The sequence below is a fragment of the Natator depressus genome, chromosome 7 (genome assembly GCF_965152275.1).
Source record: "Natator depressus isolate rNatDep1 chromosome 7, rNatDep2.hap1, whole genome shotgun sequence".
NCBI lineage: Eukaryota > Metazoa > Chordata > Testudines > Cheloniidae > Natator > Natator depressus.
The window spans coordinates 1,607,850-1,628,844 of NC_134240.1; the positions used below are offsets into that span (position 1 = coordinate 1,607,850).

The 20,995-nt window shown below is 44.0% G+C and overlaps 1 protein-coding gene across 1 annotated transcript in view; it reads right to left on the bottom strand.

The window, feature by feature from the left end:
* Positions 1-20,995, bottom strand: part of ARIH2 (ariadne RBR E3 ubiquitin protein ligase 2) — a 123,139-nt gene that overhangs the window by 95,084 nt on the left and 7,060 nt on the right. The gene's annotated exons all lie outside the window — the stretch shown is intronic.

A 20,995-nucleotide genomic window follows, 5' to 3' on the forward strand; every position in this document is an offset into this window, starting at 1 on the left:
CTATTCTCAGTGGTAGCAGATGACAGGACAAGGAGTAATGGTCTCAAGTTGCAGTGGGGGAGGTTTAGGTTGGATATTAGGAAAAACTTTTTCACTAGGAGGGTGGTGAAACACTGGAATGCTTTACCTAGGGAGGTGGTAGAATCTCCTTCCTTAGAAGTTTTTAAGGTCAGGCTTGACAAAGCCCTGGCTGGGATGATTTAGTTGGGGATTGGTCCTGCTTTGAGCAGGGGGTTGGACTAGATGACCTCCTGAGGTCCCTTCCAACCCTGATATTCTATGATTCTATGATGCAGCACCCTCTTTCAATACAGATTCTCTTGTAGTTGGGCTACTTTTCAGAAGCATTTTAAATTAACTTGGAGCTGGTGGAAGGGACTGATTTGATAGCTCGAGAGTGATAGCTTATCCCCACAACCAGTACAAGGGAGGAGAAACTGCTTTTGTAGTTGGCTAGCCATTCACAGTCTTTGTTTAATCTTGACACCATGAGCTCAGGATTAAACAAAGACTGAATGGCTAGCCAACTACAAAAGCAGTTTCTCCTCCCTTGGTGTTCACACATCAACTGCTAGAAGAGAGCCTCATCCTCCCTGATTGAATTGAATGCATCCGATGAAGTGAGCTATAGCTCATGAAAGCTGATGCTCAAATAAATTGGTTAGTCTCTAAGGTGCCACAAGTCCTCCTTTTCTTTTTGCGGATACAGACTAACACGGCTGCTACTCTGAAACCTGAACTAACCTCGTTATCCCTAGCCTGATTCTTGCTTGCATTTTTATACCTGCCTCTGGAAATTTCCACTACATGCATCTGACAAAGTGGGTATTCACCCACGAAAGCTTATGCTCCAATACGTCTGTTAGTCTATAAGGTACCACAGGACTCTTTGCCACTTTTATAATAATTAAGGTAATTTAAAACTATTACCACTTAAAGTGGAATAGGGATTAACAATGTGGGTTGAACTATAGTATGTACATGAGAAGAAGAACGTTTTTTTTTGGAGCAATGTCATCACAAGTGAGCTCTCCATACATACATTTCTTCTTAGTTACTACACAATACTATCCATTCGTATTATGGGTCACTCTTACTGCTGACCAATGCCACTTCGTAAGTTTTACAGGGCAGGAGATAGTAGAGGCTAATGTTCCTGTCTCAATATATACTCCTGAGGGAATACTGTACCAAAAAAATAAAACTTCTGCACACATTTAAAATTCTGCAAATTTTGTCAGTAAATAAATGTGGAGGCTCCAGCATGGTATCAGGGAGCACAGGCCACTCACTGTACAGAGGTGGGTGATCACCCTGCAGCCCCAACCCCCTGGACACAGGCTCAGTAGTGAGGCTGCAGCTGACCCTAACACAGCGCAAGGGCTGGGCCTGCCCCAGAAACACCCCAGGGCTCTGCCCCTCCACGCCAGGAGCACTAAGATAGCAAGCGAGAGAGTCTTGCATGCATGCCCAGCCCTGGCCCCCGATCCAGGTGTGGGGCAGGCAGGCTTAGCCCAGCAGGATCCAAGTGTGGAGGGGCTTAGTGTGGGGTGAGAGAGTTCTGTGTGGGGTAATCTGGGTGCAGGTGGCTTGGTGGGGAGAGTGAGTGTGAGTGTGTGAGTGTGTGTGTGAGAGAGAGAGCTCTGGATGCACAGACTTGTTGTGAAGGGGGGTTCCAGGTGCAGGGGCCATGGGACTCAGCAGAGAGATCCAGGTGCTGGGGGAGTGGAGCTTGGTGGGGTGGGGGTTCGAGTGCAGGGGGCTCAGTGAGGGATGGTCTGGGTGCAGGGGTGGGGCTTGGCAGGGGGCTCAGTGGGGTGGTTCTGGGTGTTGGGGGAGGCTTGGCAAGAGGTCTGGGTATGGGGGGGATGTACAGGGGTTAGGTGTAGGGGAGCAGCTCCCCATACAGAGACCCCCTCCCTCTGTGGCTGAGGCGCGATGGGAACAGGAAGCATGGTGTGTGCATGTGCAGAGCTTCCTGCAGGTGGGGAAGATTTCTCGGGGTAGGTCTGACCTGGTCTCAGCCACTCCTTGCAGTGGAAGAGGAAGTCCCATCCTCCCTAGCCCAGCTGACACTATCAGCTGAGCCCAGCATAGGGTAAAAGCCACCATCTGGGGCATCCCATCTCTGCCCCTCCCCTTATAGTGACTTGCCTCTCTGCCAGGTGCTCTGGGCACCCAAAACAATGTGCCCATGTTGCTGTGGAGGGGCGTGTGACTGCTCTTGTGGCTTTCCTTTACTTCCCCGTCACAAGGCATTTTTCTGCAGGGAAGCAAAGAAATGTGTGGAGGAAATGAATTCTGTGCACGTGCAGTGGCGCAGAATTCCCCCCAGGAGTAAATATACTGGTACAGGCCTACATAGCCACACACTCAAATCACAATGTCAAAAACATATTTACATATTACATAAAAACATGTATAGATACCCCTTCACAGAACAAGAAGCCAAGTGCAGTGCCCTTCACATCCGTGTTGCTAAGTGATGCATCAGTAGCTGAGGTACATCCAGACATTCCTTGTACACTCTGTCTTCCAGGTAACCTACAGAATGGACAGTAGCCAACTTATCAAATATGGCAAAGAGACCAGAAAAGAAATATATATTGCGTCCAACACTAAGCATGATTGTTTTGAAAAGGATGTACCTCTATTAGGATGTGGGGTCACTGACTCCAAATTATGTATTGAGCTAAGTGGAATTTTTTTTGATTTAACAGACTGACAATTTACAATAACCTTTGTTATACACTGAAGATAAGCAATTTTACTAAATCATATCAGTAATAAGTTCAGGCAATTTCCCTTTTTTAGTATTCCCTAATGAACGGGTTATGGTAGTTAACACAACTCCCAAGAACAGTGCAAATAATTTCTCTACCTACATGATTTTTCATTGCTTTATTAGTTTCTGTGATGTATTCATTAATTTTTACTAGTTTGGCTCAACTGCATAGCGATACTATGCAGCCTATACTGTTCCTCAGTAGCTATACCCTCAATGCCATGAATTATGGGTTGAGGCTGTTTTCACTGCCTGATGCGCAAAATTGTTAGTGTTTTTATATTTTCCATATCAGCCATGTTCCAGATCCAAATAATCCTTAAATGGAATCACTAATTCCATCTAAATTTTGGTGTCTCCCAGTTTGAAAGACAGCAGACTGCAGAGTCTCTTGCTCAGCCACTGAGTCTCATGTACATTTCTGATAAGATGCTATTCTATTAACAAAGTAGTATACAACAATACATTTTGCTTTTGCCCAAGGAACAGATTTAGCCATATTCCAATGAGGTATATGCAAATTGAGTTAGACCTGGCTGGGCTAATGTCTCGATAGTCAATTGTGTACTCAATAGTCCATATACAGTTGGTTGAAGTTTAGTTGACCAGTCTGTTATAAATAAAGCACCTTATCTTTTCTTTTTCCAAATATCTGGAGATTTCTTCATTGTGCACTGATATATTCTGGTGTCTCCAGTCTGTGGGATGGACCCTTAAACAGCTTAAGCTGGTTAACATAATACACTTCTTCACTTTTTTTCCCTCCATAACCTTAATTTATACACAGATGAGATCAGTTTGTTCACAATGTGATGGGGACCAAGCCATCTATGACAGAAGTTATGCTTCAGTACAGCGTATGACAGAACCATGACCTGGTTTTCTACTCTTTAATTATTCTCCTTTTACTCCTTTGCTAAAATACATTTTTCCTTTTTGTTTTGAATTTCTTAATTCTTTAGAACAAATATTCCTGTTTTTGATGCTTTTGCATAGACATTTATTTTTACTTCTTTAACATGTGCATTAATAAATATGGTGCTTAGCTGCTAAGATGTGCTTACAATCTTCTGTGAGAAGAGGTATAGCTCTACCTTCTGACCACTCTGTTTAGCAACAGAATGTTTACCCAAGCTTTTTAAGAGTGAACTTGCTTGCTATAGCAATTAAACTTATTAAATATTTGAAAGCACAAACTTTAATTTATTTTAACAAAACACCAAAGAAAATAGTATTAAAATTAAAGCAAAAGTAAGTTTAAATGGATGTTTATGCAAACACTGAGGGTAATAAACTTTCACAACATTTGGGCTATGTCTACACTATAGAGTTTTGTCAACAAAACTTATGCCATTTTAATTAAAGTGCATTAATTAAACCATTGTTCATGTCCAACTCCTTGTGCTGACAGAGTGCATCCACAACAGCAGCTCTTGTATCGATATAGAGAGCAGTGCGCTGTGGGTAGCTATCCCACTGTGCAACTGGCTGCAAGGTGCTTTGGGAAGGGTTTGCAATGCCTCATGGGGCAGGTACAGCCTCACATAATGCAGTTTTCTCAATCCCATTGTCCCATGGGATTGCCAGCCACCTTTCAACTGAACTGTGGTGAGGAGTGGAGAGAGACAGAGAGTGTGTGTGTGAGAGGGGAGAGACAGAAACAGATGGTATGTTGGGGAAGTGTGTGTGAGCTTGCTGTCTCTAAGTTCAGACAGCAGCCTGAGCAACCAAACCTGAGGCAGGGAGAGGGGGGCACTCCCCCACATCAGTCTCCAACTCTGCACAGCACAGCAGTCCCCCCTGCAGTGGCTGCGTTCCTAGTGCTGGGGAGAGCAGGAGTCCGTATTAATTGTTCTGTGATTCCCTCCAAGTTCTCCCACAGCCCCCTCAGCTACCAAGAGCAGCATCCTGAACAGCTCTGTGAGCTCTTCATGCTGAGGAATAGCAAAGCTTCCTGGCAGTTTCAAAGGGATGGGGAGTACGCCTGCGTAGCTAGATGCAGGGCAGCAGAGTTCAAAACAATGAGCAGAGCAGTCATGGTGGGCATTGTGGGATACTGGGGGAGGCCAGTTATGGCAACATAATGAGCAGTAGTGTCTACACTGACACTCTGTCGCTTTAACTTTGCCACAAAAAGCTCTGCCTCCCACCAAGGTGGTTTTGTTTTGCCGCCAAAAGTAGCTTTGTAATGTGTACACCTCCACTGTTTTGTCAGCGAAAGCTGCCTTTTGCCAACAAAACGGTGTAGTGTAGACAAGGCCTTGGTTGTGCTTGGGAAACAAAAGTAACCTGTTGAAATCTATTTGATTAGCTTTAACATTTTGTAACATAACCAGACATCATATATAAGTACATTATAGCCAAAGTGCTTAAAAATAGCTATTTTAATATTTAAAGGTGCAAACAAATTTATAAAAACCTAAAAAAGTTAAGATTTTATTACCTTTGCATTAATGTGCAACTGAATTATTTACTGAGGCAGAAACATATGTATGCATATTTATAACTGAAGCCTTTGAGTTTCGCAAAAAAATTCCACAACTGGTATTATGGTGGTTATGACCGAACCATAATATTAACAGTATGGTAGAACTAATGTTTAAAAAAACTGAGTGCAAAATTGATTTTTATTGCAACAAAAAAGTAAAAACAAAATATTCACAGGACTCACAAACAGGACAACATACATAAGCTTACAATTGAAGATGAATGGTGCCTACTGTATTTATAACTCTACAAGATAAGGCATTAAGAGCTTAAAGTTATTAAGATAATGCATTTTACAAAACAGTTAAACAAAAGCATTAAACATTTAATTAGAAGGAGTATTGCCTTTTATTTAAAACTTAATAAGAATGGATAAAAATCACAAATTATTTGCCACTTCATTGTATTCATTTAATTAACTTAAGATAAAGTAAATAAACTAAGAACACTACTATATAGAAATAAGAACAACCCATGTTTCATATATTGGTTAGTGCAGGTTGCTAAGCAACAAAAATGCTAACTATCTTCAAGAAAGTCACAAGTCTCTTTAGCTATTGCATTGCTGAAGCATTAATTATTTATCTTACTGGATTTATTTCAAGTAAAATTTTTACCCTAAGCATTTTGATTATTTTTGTTTTCTTTCCCACTTGCTCTGTTTCTGTAACTATAACTTAAGGAGGAAACAGTGTAGGAATGGAGGGAGACATGAGCGAAAGGAGATTAATTAAGATTGTGAGAGCGTTTTAAAGTACAGGCAGCCACAGTGAGTTTGAGTTTAGTAATCTGAGCCAAGTGAGGAATACAAGACAAAAATGGAAAGGGGATGGCTTGGAAGGAGACAGGACAAAGGAAAAACTTGACCCTTATGTAAAAATATTAGAGAAGGAAGGTTATATTATTAGCTCTGAGAGGGGAGTGGGGTTTTGTGAAGGGGGAGGGAAGAGAGGACTGAGAACCAGGACCTCTGGTTTTTATCCCAGCTCTGGAAGGAGAATAGGGTGTTTCTATCTGTTCCCACAGAACCTCAATTTGTGCCCCAACTGCCTGTTGCTTTTGTCTGCACTCCAAATGGATTATAGGAGTGCCCTTCCTCGCTAGAGTTAACTGCTTCTGGGTCACTCCACACATGTTTAATATTTTTAGCATGTCTTTGCCAACCTAACTTCTTGGTCTGTGAATCATAGAATATCAGGGTTGGAAGGGACCTCAGGAGGTCATCTAGTCCAACCCCCTGCTCAAAGCAGGACCAATCCCCAATTTTTGCCGCCATCTCTAAATGGCCCCCTCCAGGAGCGAACTCACAACCTTGGGTTTAGCAGGCCAATGCTCAAACCACTGAGCTATCCCTCCCCCTTCTGTCCCTCTTGCTGGCTGCACACTGCCAATCTCCTAGCCTTCCCTTCATTTCTTGTGAACTGTAAGCAAAACGGGTATTTACAGAAGCCTATACCTTCCATTGGCTTTTTAAATTTCTTATTTTGATTCTTTTAGTTCCTTGTTTCCTTATTTGTTTAACTTTTACTTCACATAATGAATCCCAGGGTTGTTTCTGTGCCTCATGTCCTGTTTCCATATTTAGGTACATATATTCTTATAAAATATGTGAGAAATAATTTATTATTATTTTTTGGCCATCATTACTCTTAATTTGTGGGCTTTGGTGTTTCACAGTTTTAACTTTTGCTGTATCTGGGCATTTTGCTGAGAAAATGTTTCATTGCAATATATTCTTAAAGTATGGCTCTATGCCCAGAAAAGCAGTTTGCTTTTATTAGTTTCTGTTAAACCGTTATTTCACTAAAGGCATTTCACTAAAGCAGCACTTATTATAGATTTCCCCAGTGCCCAGGCTAGCTTGCTACAAGTGTACTTAGGATCCATAATCCCTAAAGTCCAACCTCTATAACAGAGGTGGCCAAACTTACTGACCCCATGGGCCACATACAATAATCTTCAGAAGTTTGAGAGCCCCTAGCCTGGCCATCCTGCTGCAGGGCAGAAGTCCCTAGCCCAGAGCGGGGCAAACTATGGCCCATGATCCACATCCGTTCTGCCCAGCCCCTGAGCTCCTGGCCCAGGAGGCAAGCCCCCGGCCCCTCCCCTGCTGTCTCCCCTCCCCTGCAGCCTCAGCTCACTGTGCCGCTGGCGCAATGCTCTGGGCATCGGGGCTGCGAACTCTTGCTGGGCAGCGCAGCTGCAGAGCCTGGCCTGACCCGGTGCTCTGCGCTGCGTGGTGCGTGGCTGGCTCCAGCCGGGCGGTGCGGCTGCCTGTCCTGGTGCAGCTGTGCCACCAGCCACCGGTGCTCCAGGCAGCGCAGTAAGGAGGCAGGGAGCGATGGAGGGGGGTTGGATGGGGTAGGGGTCGGGGGGGCAGTCAGGGAGAAGGGGTGGTTGGATGGGGCAGGGATCCCGGGGGGGCAATCAGGAAGGAGATGGGGGGTTGGATGGGGTGGCAGGGGGCAGTTAGGGGCGGGAGGTCTGGGGACGGTCAGGGGACAGGGGTGGTGGTGGATGGGGCAGGGGTCCCGGGGGGGCCATCAGGGAACAGGGTGGGTTGGATGGGGCAGGAGTCCCGGGGGGGGGGCGTCAGGGGGTGAGAAGCAGCGGGGGTCAGATAGGAGGCAGAGGCCGGGCCACGCCTGGCTGTGTGGGGATGCACATCCTCCCCTAACCAGCCCTCCATACAATTTCTGAAATCCGATGCGGCCGTCAGGCCAAAAAGTTTGCCCGCCCCTGCCCTAGCCCTACCACCCCGCCACAGGACAGAAGCGCCAGCCCCTCTCCCAAGTCTGGTAGTCAGATAATGAGGGGGGAGCTCTGTGAGCTGCACTTTAACTGAAAAAGAGCCGTGGTTTGGCCACTCCTGCTCTGTAAGATTTACTATCCAAAATCCAGATGGCTAGGTTTCGACCCCATGCCAAACCGGTTTGACTTAATACTTGGCTAATTGGCTCTTGGCTGGCTCACCAATTGAGCAAAAAGGTGTAGTCAACCATTTGACTATGCTCACCACTTTATTCTTAAAATTGTTCAAGACCAAATAACTGAATGTAGCCAAACTTATTTAAAAACAAAACAGTACAATATGGAAAGAAACAGATACCTTCCTTCCAGAAAGAAAATTCTCAGTGTGTTCACCACACAGAAGGTACTATCCCTAACATATGTATTGTCTAACACAGCCAAAGGATGGGGAAAGGGATAGAATGTAAAAGCAGAGTCAGAGCGATGGGTATGGCTATGATTTAGTCACAGAGGTCACGGCAGTCACAAATTCTGTGACTTTATCGGACCTCCGAGACTTCTTCAGCTTCAGCTGTCAGCAGTTGAAGCCATGGCTGGAGCTGTGGCAGGGGCCACTGCTGGGACCGTGCGCCCTGCATCGGGGCCGCACGCCCCATGTAGCCCCCCGCTGGGGGCCACTGCTGGAACCGTGCACCCCATGTAGCCCTGTGGCTTGTGCTAGGGGCTGCTACCGGGGCCATGTGCCCCACGTAGCTTCAGGGCTTGCACCGTGGGCCGCCGCCAGGGCCGTGTGCCCCTGCCCTGCGGCGGGGCTGCAGCTGGGGCCGTGCGCCTCTGCCTCGGCCTGTACGGTTATTTTTAGTAAAAGTCACGGGCTCAGTGAATTTTTGTTTGTTGCCTGTGACCCATCTGTGACTTTTACTAAAAATAATTGTCACAAAATCTTAGCGATGGGTCCTACTTCCCCTGCAGAGCAGCCACGGATGTCACCCCTGTACACAGGCCATTGGGAGAGCAGTGGTGGCCCCAACTATGTCCCACCTGCGCCCTATGTTACCCCCTTCCCTCAAAGCTGCAATAGCTGCTCCTTACATTTGTGCCTGTCAGCTAGAATTTCCATAGCACCTAGGGATCACTTCTCTGTTGAATTTTTTTCCTCTCCAAGTCCATGTGGCTCAGAGGAGGGGGGGATACCCCACATGGGTCTTAGGTGGGGTGGTGTTATCTTCTCTATAGTCTTACAGCAGAGACCATCAATCGTAACATCTTTTTGGGTAATGAAGACTGCATAGCAATCCCATCATAACCTTTATTGCCACTCCGCTGCCCAGAGGGCTTGTCATTGGATAATTCAAGCCATTCCCTCTCCACAGAAGCTAAGTACCCTATTTAAGGGGAATGAGAAATTAGAATGCTGAAATCATTATCTTATTAATTACAAACATCAAAATTAGAAGTATACATATTAAAGTTTAAAAACAAAACAAAACACAGACCGAGTACGCTAGGATCCTAAAGGCTTTGAAAGCTAGTGGCATTTAGCTAAGCCAGAAACTGAATGTACCTGTCAAACTTATTTAACTTCTGGTAATGAAAGTTAACATATTAACAGACTTAAAATATTTAGACTGCAAGTTCTTCATGGCAGGGCCTCTGTCTCACTTTTGTTTGTAAAATTTTATATAAATAAATATAAATGAGATAAGGGCAAAGAGCTGTCATGGCTGAGATGGGTTTGATGAAGAATTCTCCCTTCCTAGAAAATGCCTCATGAGACCCATGCAAAATATATATATCGCCTCTGACAGCTAAACTTCTACTTCTTGCCCTCTCATGGAAGAGGTATTCCTAATTGGAAGGGGGGAGGTGAAATGTGGATGGATGGTGCCTTAGAACCAGATTGTGCATGGTAGTTGGGGATCATCAGCTGTGCCAGACAGTCCACCTAGGAAAAGTTTCAGAGTAGCAGCCGTGTTAGTCTGTATTCGCAAAAAGAAAAGGAGTACTAGTGGCGCCTTAGAGACTAACCGATGAAGTGAGCTGGAGCTCACGAAAGCTTATGCTCAAATAAATTGGTTAGTCTCTAAGGTGCCACAAGTACTCCTTTTCTTTTTAAGGTGCCACAAGTACTCCTTTTCTTTTTGTCATGGAGAATGAAACTCTGGAACTAGAAATGTAGCTGGTGAGGATGTCTTGGAGTCAGCCAGAGCCCATGGCCTCATTGTACACACTTTGTAAAGAAGAAGGAACACTTAATTACTTATAAGAACAGTGCCACCAGGTCCCAGATTGATTTGTTCCTGACAAGGAAGAGATCTAAAAAATGTGGGAGACTGTAAAGTGATTCATTCTAGGAAAGCAGATTCCAGCGCAATACAGACTGGCTGTAATGGACTTCCAAGTTGTGGAATAAAGGATAAAATGGTGGAGGCTTGTGGATAGGGAAGTTAGTCTGAGATTGAAGAATGAGGTTCTATGGAGTTTGGACAATTACTAGACCAACACCATGATGCCAGGGAGGCTTAAGAAAACCTCCAGCCATATTACAGAAAGTGTAAAAGCTGTCTGTGGCCAAACAAAAGGAAGAAAATTTTCATGGCAAAGCAATGTGGTGGTGGTCAAATGATGTACAGGAGGCAGTAGAGAAACTGAAGGAAAAGTTTAAGTGATGGCAGAAAGTAAGAATTGAGCACAGTCATGAGGAATACAAGCTGGCAAAAAGCAGTTGAGGAAGATAAAGGTCAGGTACTTAAAGCCTTACATGCAGGACTACCTTTGAGGGAAGGAGGAAAAAAGGTTACACCACAAGAAGGCTCTGGTAGGGTTTCTGAAGATGTTCTACACCAAGAAAATGGAGTTGGCAGCAGATTTGGATGGCATAAGAAATCCCAGGATCAAGTGTAGCTGTTTTCCAAACTCAAAGACAAAAGGTTGTTGGGAGAGAACAAACTCTAGGCCAAGTAAGGCACTCTTCTAAAAACTAAACCAAACTTTCAAAACTGGGATTTGGTGCAGTTTGATCATCAGGTTGAAATTTGATTCATCATTTCTCACCATCTCATTACTATGTTGTCCTATTGTTATTAATAAGAGTTCATAGTAACTATATATGGAAAAAGCATTAGAGGAAAGTTTTAGAAACAAATATTAAATACAAATATCAGGTGTCCGAAGCTCTGTCTGCATGGACACTAGATGTCAATGGAGAGGCATGTCTAAGCAAGCTGTACAGAAGGTTGTGCAACTGCATTCTTAAAAACTACATTGTTTCCCCCTTTTTTTAATGTGAATTTAATACTGCTAGCAGGTGCTGGGCTGATAGCCCTTAATAGCCATGGAAGTCCCCTAATAATTCTTAGGAGAGGATTTGCAACACCATATCAGTGCAAGAAGCTCTTGATACCAAACTGATTTAACTCTTATCTGGAGGGACCTCCCAGTGACATGCAAAGCTATTTCAGGTTTCAGAGTCATTCAATCTTTGGTCCCTTTGCTGAGACAGACAATGAGGAGTCCAAATGTTATGATGCGGCCACTGCCTCACTTGCAACTGAAATGTGACCATCAGTTTATTTCATATTGGCGACCGAACAGCAGTCAGAGGCAAATTACTTTTATTCATGAGGGGCCTGAGCTGAATTGGAAGAAGTAGCCTAGAGGTAAGGTTCCATTCACATTACCAATTCCCTGAACTAGTCAATCTTCTACTAACATTTTATAATATATGCTAAAGCACAGCATGTGATGGATGGCAGGAAAAAACAACTGGGAGCTCTTGCTAGTGTTCTCTGAAGAGAAATGGTTATGACACCAAATTGAGCTTTAAATTATTGGTAAATTGAACTGCGTGCTGTGCTACAAGCTTAATTAAAGCTAGTGCTAATGGATGTAATATAGCTCATAAAAGGGTTTAAGGAAAATTAAAAAAAGTTAGGGATATGGTGGATTAAGCTCAGTTATCATAGTTTTATGTCTAATTCTTGGCAGTAGTAAGCCAGCACTCAGAAGAACCAAAAATGGGAGGATCAGTAATGTACATGCCACATACAGTACAATTTAATATTATATGTTCATAAAGCAACAGTTATGGAGCAGGTACAAGAACAGGAGGAGAGAGACATAAATTGCTGGAAACTGTAATGATCGAGCTGTTAACAGCTTTGATTATCAGCATAAACAGGGGAAGGAAGGCAAGATTGTTACTGACAGTTGGTGCAGCATCATTATTGGACTGAGCTTTGACAGAGGAGAAAGAGGAATAAAAGACTGAAAGAAGGCCAGAACTGGTAGAACAGAGGGGGCAAATAGTAGGGCATAGGGTAATGAGATCATGGATCTCATGGATAGTACCTTGGTCATAAAGTTCCCTGAAGATGAGATTTTGGTTATGGATATGATAGTAAATAGGAAGCCAAATGGGAATATAAGACCAGAGAAGATGTGATGGTATTTGCATATACAAGTGAGAAGGTGATAGTAACATTCTGAACAGGCTGGAGTGATTCTGAAAAGCCACGAAGAAAGGAACTGTAATAATAGCACGGATGCTTGTCTATATTACTCCACAGGATGAGTGTGCAAGTAGCGGCTGACACAGGCTATGTGGTGAGGTGAAAAGGGGAGTGGGGAGTTAAAGACAGCTCCAGATTTTCAGCTGAGCACTGAAAAGACCAGATGAGAAATCTGGAAAGGGTATCTAAAATGTCTAGTAATTTCTATGGTCTAAATCCTGAACTCCCTCCTCAGGAAACTCCACAAAGCTTCTCTGATGTGGAGCCTATGGGTATTACCACCCTGCAATAAAGAGCATGGCATGGCCGGGTCAGCAGGCTCAGGCTGCAGAGCTATAAAGTTGCAGTGTCAATGTTTGGGCTTGATCTGATGCCAAAAGGGGAAAAGTCTCAGAGCCACGCTCCTGCCCAAACACTGTGAGCCTGAGTCAGATGACCTGGGCTCTAACACTTGGTGCCACAGGTTTATTTTATTGCAGTGTGGTCATACCCTATAGGTTTTACCTCTGTTCAACAGTTTATTGAAACTATGCTCAATGTCATTTGTGACAACATGGTTTCTGATAGATCAGACGGCATATTACAGTGCAGGATCCCCTAAAGATTTTTCACCTTTTTCATAGAATCATAGACTTTAAGGTCAGAAGGGACCATTATGATCGTCTAGTCTGACCTCCTGCACAACGCAGGCCATAGAATCTCACCCACCCACTCCTGTAACAAACCCCCTAACCTATGTCTGAGCTATTGAAGTCCTCAAATTGTGGTTTAAAGACTTCAAGGTGCAGAGAATCCTCCAGCAAGTGACCCGAGCCCCACGCTGCAGAGGAAGGTGAAAAACCCCCAGGGCCTCTGCCAATCTGCCGACCCCAAATATGGTGATGAGCTAAACCCTGAGCATGTGGGCAAGACTCACCAGCCAGACACCCAGGAAAGAATTCTCTGTAGTAACTCAGATCCCACCCCATCTGACATGGCTCTTTGAATATTTTTTTTGCTATGATAAGATGTGTGGGTCACATGAGGCCCTAACACTTAAACTCCAAAGATGTTTAATTTTAGACCTGTGCAGCAGTCAGCACACTCCTAGTTGAATATGGCACATGTTACAAGATCACAGGTTTTGAGATTTAGGTTCTCTGTTTAAAGAATGGTAAGTGTAATCAATAGAGTCAGTGTTGGCTGTGTAAATAATCAGTTGGGTCAGTTAAAGCCTGGAATTCCTATTCAGTAGAACAGATTTCCCCCCCAATTTGTCGATAGTTCAAGATTATCACTGAATGCAGAAGAATGTCTTGCCAGCAACTATCCAAGCCAGATTCATATAGAGAATTGATTAATTCAGCCTTGATGTAAGTGATGTAACTATTGGTGTTAGGATTCCCTCCCCACTCTGAACTCTAGGGTACAGATGTGGGGACCTGCATGAAAGACCCCCTAAGCTTATTTCTACCAGCTTAGGTTAAAAACTTCCCCAAGGCACAAATCCTTCCTTGTCCTTCAATGGGTACTGCTGCCACCACCAAGTGAGTAAGATAAAGATTCAGGAAAAGGACCACTTGGAGTCCCTGTTCCCTAAAATATCCCCCCAAGCCTCTTCACTCCCTTTCCTGGGGAGGCTTGAGAATGATATACCAACGAAATATGTAAACCAGATTCTTAAAAAACAGAACTTTATAATAAAGAACAAAAAAGTAAAAGAAGCACCTCTCTAAAATCAGGATGGAAGGTAACTTTACAAGGTAATCAGATTCAAAATACAGAGGATTCTCCTCTAGGCAAAACTTTAAAGTTACAAAAAACAGGGATAAACCTCCCTCTTAGCACAGGGAAAATTCACAAGCTAAAAACAAAAGATAATCTAATGTGCCTTGCCTTATTTACTTACTCTTTTTGCAATATTGAGACTCATTTTAGGAGGATTTTAGGAGGAGTTTTCTGACCTGATGCTTCTTTGCTTCCCCAGAGAACACACAAACAAAGAGCACAAACAAAGCCTCCCTCCAGAATTGAAAGTATCTTCTTTCCCCATTGGTTCTTTTGGTCAGGTTCCAACCAGGTTATTTGAGTTTCTTAACCCCATACAGGTAAGGAGGAATTCTAGGCTACCCTTAGCTGTATGGTTATGACAATTGGTTTTCAATGAAATTACACTGGCTTATGCCCAGGGCTGAATTTTACCCTAAAATACTATACAGCAGTAGTTCTCAAAGCCGGTCCGCCACTTGTTCAGGGAAAGCCCATGGCGCGCCGGACCGGTTTGTTTACCTGCCGCGTCCGCAGGTTCGGCCAATCGCGGTTCCCACTGACTGCGGGTTGCTGCTCCAGGCCAATGGGGGCTGTGGGAAGGGCCTGCGCTGCTTTCCGCAGCCCCCATTGGCCTGGAGTGGTGAACCGCAGCCAGTGGGAACCGCGATTGGCCAAACCTGCGGACACGGCAGGTAAACAAACCGGTCGGGCGCACCAAAGGCTTTCCTTGGACAAGCGGCGGACCGGCTTTGAGAACACTGCTATACAGGACATGTCTGCACTGCAGTTAAAAACCCACAGCTGTCCCATGCCAGCTGACTCGGGCTAAGGGGCTGTTTAATTGTGGTGTAGACATTCAGGCTCAGCCTGGAGCCTGAATCAGTTGGTATGGGCCACCCCAGATATCTAACTGCAGTAAAGACATACCCTTAGTCTGTCTGGGATGAGCTACTGGTGATAATAGAATTCTGTAACAATTTCATTTAGCTTTAAAAGAGATGTGCAATATTCATTCTTTGAGATAATTTTAATAAAAGCTTAATGAAAAGAGGTATGCTTTGAAATAATTTTGTTTTCTGCCAAGTACAAACTGATTCATTCTGTTGGGGGGCATCAAAGCCTCAGTCACTTTGACTTTCTTAGCACTCCTACTAAGAAGAAAAACAAACAAAAGCAGTTTTATCCTGTATATCACATTGAAGGATCTCTACATCCTGGTTGCTAAGCCCAGGCTCATTCTCTCTTTTGTTAACATTATTCACTCTGCCAGAAAGAGTACAGAAGGTTTTGTCTTTAATATCTACAATGTTACAGGGTATAAACACATCTCCAGTGATGTTAGAAAGCAGAAGTTGGATTGGAGAGACTGCAGACATGCAGTAAATTGAAGGTACATAGAATATCAGGGTTGGAAGGGAACTCAGGAAGTCATCTAGTCCAACCCCCTGCTCAAAGCAGGACCAATCCCCAACTAAATCATCCCAGCCAGGGCTTTGTCAAGCCTGACCTTAAAAACTTCTAAGAAAGGAGATTCCACCACCTCCACCACCACCAGCATTCCAGTGTTTCACCACCCTCCTAGTGAAAAAGTTTTTCCTAATATCCAACCTAAACCTCCCCCACTGCAACTTGAGACCATTACTCCTCGTTCTGTCATCTGCTGCCACTGAGAACAGTCTAGATCCATCCTCTTTGGAACCCCCTTTCAGGTAGTTGAAAGCAGCTATCAAATCGCCCCTCATTCTTCTCTTCCGCAGACTAAACAATCCCAGTTCCCTCAGCCTCTCCTCATAAGTCATGTGTTCCAGTCCCCTAATCATTTTTGTTGCCCTCCGCTGGATGCTCTTCAATTTTTCCACATCCTTCTTGTAGTGTGGGGCCCAAAACTGGACACAGTACTCCAGATGAGGCCTCACCAATGTTGAATAGAGGGAAACGATCACGTCCCTTGATCTGCTGGCAATGCCCCTACTTATACAGCCCAAAATGCCATTGGCCTTCTTGGCAACAAGGGCACACTGTTGACTCATACCCAGCTTCTTGTCCACTGTAACCCCTAGGTCCTTTTCCGCAGAACTGCTGCCTAGCCATTCGGTCCCTAGTCTGTAATGGTGCATGGGATTCTTCCATCCTAAGTGCAGGAGTCTGCACTTGTCCTTGTTGAACCTCATCAGATTTCTTTTGGCCCAATCCTCTAATTTGTCTAGGTCCCTCTGTATCCTATTCCTACCCTCCAGCGTATCTACCTCTCCTCCCAGTTTAGTGTCATCTGCAAACTTGTTGAGAATGCAATCCACGCCATCTTCCAGATCATTAATGAAGATATTGAACAAAACCAGCCCCAGGACCGACCCTTGAGGCACTCCGCTTGATACTGGCTGCCAACTAGACATGGAGTCATTGATCACTACCTGCTGAGCCCAACAATGTAGCCAGCTTTCTATCTACCTTATAGTCCAGTCATCCAGCCCATACTTCTTTAACTTGCTGGCAAGAATACTGTGGGAGACCGTGTCAAAAGCTTTGCTAAAGTCAAGGAATAACATGTCCACTGCTTTCCCCTCATCCACAGAGATAGTTATCTTGTCATAGAAGGCAATTAGATTAGTCAGGCATGACTTGCCCTTGGTGAATCCATGTTGACTGTTCCTGATCACTTGCCTCTCCTCCAAGTGCTTCAGAATTGATTCCTTGAGGAATCATGATTTTTCCAGGGACTGAGGTGAGGCTGACTGGCCCGGATCCTCCTTCTTCCCATGTTGCAGCCACAGCCAGAAAGGACCAGCAGACATCTAGTCACAGGGAACTGGCACCAAGCGAGTCTTATGTGGGCTCATGGTCACAATGTTTTGAGTATTCTGACTCGTTCTGTCAACATATTTTACAAGCTTATTGATCTAGTCTTTATGCTGTTTATTTTGTTAGATTATGTTAATTAGAACAATACTGTGATAGGGAAAACACCCTGTGACAGGTTGCTTGCCCACTCCAGGGTGCCACCTGATGTACTGGAGTCTCAATGAGCCCGCCCATTCCACCAGCCTGGGCTCCCTCACCCTGTTCTGCTGTGCCAGGCCCTCAAGCCTCCTCTGGCGCACACACACAGGCAGGGACACGCCCAGCTGCAGAAAGACACAGACACTGAAATCAGCTCTGCCTGGGAGGAATCAGCTAGGGGATTTCCCAGCACTCAAGCGCTCACTCCCTCTGGGGTGTAAACCCAAAATTGTATGGGTTTTAGAAAAAACAAAAACAAGTTAATTAACTACAAAAGGTAGATTAAGTGATTATAAAGGATAGCAAACAGATCAAAGCAGATTACTGAGCAAATAAAGCAAATACGCACACTAAACTTAATACACAAAAGAAACTGGCTGCAAGTAGTAATTTCTCACTCTAAATGTTGTTTTAAGCAGGTTGCAGAGATTCTTGAAGATAAACTGCTCTTGCTTGCAGCTTAGAACTCCAGATATTCCTTTCACAGACCAGACACCTTCTAGCCTGGGTCCAGTCCTTTCTTTCCCAGACCAGTGTTAGGGCATGTCTTCACTAGCAACGTTAAAGTGCTGGCCATGGCAGTGCTTTAACGTGGCTGTGTAGCCACGGCATAGTTCTGGGAGAGAGGGGAATAGCTACCAGCGCTGGGAGCACAGGTCCCAGGTCTGGTGCACTGTCTACACTGGCGCTTTACAGTGCTGTAACTTGCTGCGCTCAGGGGGGTGTTTTTTCACAGCCCTGAGCAAGAAAGTTGCAGTGCTGTAAAGTGTTTTCAGCAGTCATCTTGGGCGGGGATTCAGTGAAGAACCGAACAAGATTAACTCACTTCTCTGATTTAAATAGGATGTACATATGATGGGAATCTTTGGTTTCCCAGTTTGGTCCCCGCCCCCTATTAGTGGAAAAATAGTAGGCTAAGATTGGGTACAGTACCAGGGGACACGATCACATGACCCTGCAGTGTCAAAGCAGCATCCCAGGAAGCTTCTCAGGAAGGTGAGAGATTAGCAATTTCAGAGTTCCACTGTCCTCCCTAATGGCCCACTGACTAACCAGCCAGACTGATTGCATTCTCTCTGGTGGGGCAGCCAGACTGATTGCATTCTCTCTGGTGGGCGTTCCCCAGGTGCAAACACTTTTGTAATTGATACATAATCCATATTCCTAACTTTAGATACAAACATGATACATGCATATAAATAGGATAATCATATTCAGTAAAACATAACCTTTCCAGTGATACCTCACATGAACCATCTTGCATAGAACACATCTTAGTTATGCCATATTCATATCATAACAATATCTCAATTAAGAATATGGGCCGTAGTGTCACATACACCTCACAAATGTTAGTATCTACACAGTTAAAGTGATCTGGGCCATGACTGGATGGTTCAGAGAGGAGAAGGTCTGTAGGCAAGGGCAGCATTTGGCTCTTTGTTAGAAGGCTCTCTTCTGATCTTTATTTTTTCTGGGCCGTTCTGGAATAGTTTGTTTTTGGTTTTGTTTTTTTTTAGCAGATCACTGGCAAGTGTTAATATCAACCAGCAGAACACCTAGTATGTTCCCTTATTATCCTCAGGTTTCAGAGTAACAGCCGTGTTAGTCTGTATTCGTAAAAAGAAAAAAGAAAAGGAGTACTTGTGGCACCTTAGAGACGAACCAGTTTATTTGAGCATGAGCTTTCGTGAGCTACAGCTCACTTCATCGGATGCATAGCATATCGTGGAAACTGCAGAAGATATGTCTTCTGCAGTTTCCACGATATGCTATGCATCCGATGAAGTGAGCTGTAGCTCACGAAAGCTCATGCTCAAATAAACTGGTTCGTCTCTAAGGTGCCACAAGTACTCCTTCTCTTTTTCCTTATTATCCTCATTCTACATTGGGTTGCAGACACTTAATTGAGGTTAGAGGCACCAAATCAAGCACAATAGAAGTTAGGTATTATGTATAACATCTGTGTTGCTGTGCTCAGATCAGTGCTGACAGCACTATAAAAAATAACTAATTATGGGAAGTAGTTACGTAGAGAGAGTTATTTATTTCACCTCTAAAGAGACAATCTGGAAGACTAATCTGATAATTTTTCCAAGTAAAAGGTAACATGGATTATTTTGCCACTTTCCTTGCAACCCTGCCACTCCTGGTACAAGCATGAGCAATGCTGTTTGGTATGCATCTCTTATTACTCTCACTGTGACCCTGCACATAAAGCACAAGAGTTTGGTAAGGATGGGGGGGGAGATGTCAAAATTGGCGGGCTTGAGAGTAGGAGTAACACAGAAATAACAAAAAGTTATCAGGTGGCAAGAGGGATTAGAAAAATATTACTCTAGAAAAATGGTTGACCTAGGGGTCCTATGGACCACGGTCTCATTAACTATACAACACTGTCTTTTTCCATCCCATGCTGAATAAGGCAGGGATCTTGTGGAAGAAAGTAGAATGTGATTATGCAATTATAGTAGGGACAGAATTAAGTTGGTCAGTCAGTCATTTTCTAACTCCTGAGTTCTTGACTTTGCAACCTTAGCATTCTGCTGATAAAGGGATTTTTCTAATGAAAAGATATAATGTACAGCTAGAGAGATGGCATAGATTATTATCAGCTATAAATATGCACAGAGAGGGGGATATTACACTTCAAGTTCACTTGACAGGGACAAGTCTCTTACACAAACTTGCTATCAGTTCCCACACCCACAAAATAAAAGAGTACAAAGATATTAAATGAACCATGGAATAAAATAGCTTTGAAATGTGCTTCATGTGTCCTTGGAGGCTCCTCTCTTTGTCCACTGACCTTCAGACAGAAGCTAAACAGAGCCCCAGTGTTTATTTGCTAGTCTCCTTTATAGCGTGTTTTCTTCCTCTATCTGAGTTTGATTGCTGCGTATGGACATATAAACATCAGAAGACTAATACATCATAGCTCCTTAGAGCCTTACTAATATTTACTGGTAACACATTTTTATATAAATAACCAGATTTACACACACGGGGACAAATGAGAAAATTATCAACAAACATTCAAAACTGGTACAAGTGCCGTCTAGTGCCAAAAGCAAGGGATAGCCAAGTGGCTGGCTGCTGTGCAAGAGACTTGGAAAGAGAAATAATTTTACTCCCTTGGAACTACAGACTCCCCTTTTTCCTCTCCCTACTTGCCAAGATTTCTTTTTAAAAGTGCATACTGCCTTTACAAAAAGAAAAGGAGTACTTGTGGCACCTTAGAGACTAACAAATTTTATTTGAGCATAAGCTTTCGTGAGCTACAGCTCACTTCATCGGATGCATTCAGTGGAAAATACAGTGGGGAGATTTATATACATAGACAACATGAAACAATGGGTGTTATCATACACACTGTAATGAGAGTGATCACTTAAGGTGAGCTATTACCAGCAGGAGAGCGGGGGGGGGGGGAAGGGGGGAGGGGGAGGAGCGGAGGGAGGGACACCTTTTGTAGTGATAATCAAGGTGGGCCATTTCCAGCAGTTGACAAGAACGTCTGAGGAACAGGGGGGGTTGAGGGGGGGAATAAACATGGGGAAATAGTTTTTCTTTGTGTAATGACCCATCCACTCCCAGTCTCTATTCAAGCCTAAGTTAATTGTATCCAGTTTGCAAATTAATTCCAATTCAGCAGTCTCTCGTTGGAGTCTGTTTTTGAAGTTTTTTTGTTGAAGAATTCAACTTTTAGGTCTGT